The sequence below is a fragment of the Prinia subflava genome, unplaced genomic scaffold (genome assembly GCF_021018805.1).
Source record: "Prinia subflava isolate CZ2003 ecotype Zambia unplaced genomic scaffold, Cam_Psub_1.2 scaffold_90_NEW, whole genome shotgun sequence".
Taxonomy (NCBI): Eukaryota; Metazoa; Chordata; class Aves; order Passeriformes; family Cisticolidae; genus Prinia; species Prinia subflava.
In genome coordinates this window covers 1-2500 of record NW_026961097.1, presented here as the reverse complement: position 1 = coordinate 2500, position 2500 = coordinate 1, and positions in this window count along the sequence as shown.

The window sequence follows — 2500 nt, the reverse complement described above, 5'->3', positions numbered from 1 at the left end:
TCCCGCTGGATGCCCGTAAAGGGTAACTGAGTTGACTTCTGCCCCAGTGTGAGTGAGGGTGCACCAGTTGCCCCCTCCCTATCGGTTGGACTCGCCACCCAGCGGTAGTTTCACAATTTGCAGAAAAACCGGTTTGGCGCAGCCGTTCGCTGTTGCCCGAAGCCTTGTCCACGGGCTAAGTTGGACACAGTCTGCAGCTGGTGGAGGGTTCTGGCTGTGGACTTGGACAACCCTCAATTGATTGTGACAGTGACCAATTACCATCTTTCGGTCTTACAATGGTACAGTCTTTGGCTTTACGGTTGGTATCAACGGGCACTCAAACTGACCCGTTACATCTGTGGGTCAGTAGGGCTGAAATTCCACCTCCTCCTGTGGTGTTGTGTGAGGAAAGTTACGATCTGGTGACACTGGAATTTGTGAATTCCAATGTGTGTTTTGAAGGAGGATTTCATCTGGGTAACGCCAGGGAGTGCTTGGCCCGCTTCCCTGAACCTTATGACATCTTGCCCTCTGGGCTTGTTCGGGAAGAGCGATTTGAGTGTGAGATAAATGAATCAGGAGGTCCAGTAACACCAGTGGTTCCTCCGGTGTGCAGTGGGGCTGGATCACCTCCGAAAACTCCGGTGGTGTCCGTCCCGGACAAAAATCCATCCTGTCCGCGCTGCTCCACCAGATTCACTAGGATGTTGGGGCTGATTGACCATCTAAAGAGAGTCCATGGTCAGAGTAAGATCTTTTTTCGGTGCTCTAAGTGTGGTAAGCAACATCTTAAATACCACAGTATCGCCTGTCATGTCCCCCGGTGTAAGGGGATGGTCAGTGTGGTTCCAACGGGCGAATGGTCCTGTGAGGTGTGTCACCGCGGTTTTGCGACCAAGGTGGGCCTGGGTCAGCACAAGAGACTTAAACATCCTCTTGTGCGAAATGAGGAACGGATCGCGGCCTCTCGCCCCAAAGAGTCATCTTTGAGAGGAGCCCACAAAAAGGTATGGACTGAAGAGGAGGAGGCTCTCCTGAAACAACTGGTGGAGAGGTTTGCTGGTAGTAGGAACATCAATCAGCTGATAATGGAGCATATTCCATCTAAAACGGCCAAGCAGATTAGTGATAAAAGACGCCTTCTGAGTAAAAGTCCCTCAAAGAAACATCTAGGAGAAGGCGAGAAAGTCGGGAGTGAACATCCTCCCCAATCTGCTAAAGGGCCACAAGAGGGACAGTTAAAGCTCCATTATATTGGGACCATCAGGCGGAGACTATCAGCTGGCGGGTTCACTAGTTGTAAGGAGGCCTTCTTAAAAATCTTAGATGGGCAAGATCCGCAGAAAGTGGTGAATGAGGAATATGAGATGTTTCGGGATAGCCTGAGTAGGCTTGGCCCTAGGACTCCCAGGGGTCCGAGGTTGCGAAGGCTGCATGGCCCAGACGCACCCAAAATAACAGCTAAATGGATGCGTAAACGTGCTGAGAAACGTGGAAAATATCTCCGATATCAGAGGCTGTTTCAGGTGCATAGAGGAAGGTTAGCACGTGTCATATTGGATGACACGGAAGCCCTGCAATGCCAAATACCATCTGGCACTGTCCATAGTGCTTTTAAGGCAAGGTGGGAGTCATCGGTTTGTTTTAAGGGTCTTGAAACGTTCCCTGTTTACAGGGACGCGGATAACATCAAGTTTCAAGACCTGATTACAGAGAAAGAGATTGGTAAAAACTTGGATGAGATGAAGACAACCTCTGCTCCTGGGCCAGATGGGATTACTTTGGGTCACCTTTCCAAATTGGACCCGAAGTTCTCCCGGTTGACTGAGATCTTCAACCTCTGGCTCGTTACCGGAACGGTACCGGATGCACTCCGGGAATGCCGGACAGTTTTGATACCCAAGTCCTCCCGGGAGGAGCGTCTTGGTGATATCAATAACTGGAGGCCTATCACCATTGCATCTGTGGTGCTTAGGTTGTTCTCCAGGATCGCTACCGCGAGGCTGTCGCGGGCATGTCCCATCAACCCCAGGCAGCGGGGGTTTATTAGTGCGTCTGGCTGTTCCGAGAACCTAAAGCTGTTGCAGCTTATGGTTAAGTGTGCGAAGCAGGAGCGGAAAAATCTGGGGGTTGTGTTCGTGGACATTGCCAAGGCTTTTGACACCGTGTGTCATGGACACATTCTGGCGGGTCTGGCTCAGAGGGGGGTCGACCCCCATATTGTGGGGTTGGTTGGTGAGATGTACAACAACATCAAAACGTACATCGTCACCAGGAAAGGGAGAACAGACCCAATTACCATCAGTTCTGGTGTCAAGCAGGGCGACCCAATGTCACCAGTGTTGTTCAACCTGGCACTTGACCCTCTTTTATGTAAACTTGAGACAGATGGCAAAGGGTTCCATCATGGTGGGTTTAAGATTACGGCCATGGCCTTCGCCGACGATCTGGTACTGCTGAGTGATTCCTGGGAAGGCATGTGCTATAACATCAAGATTCTGGAGACCTTTTGTGAGCT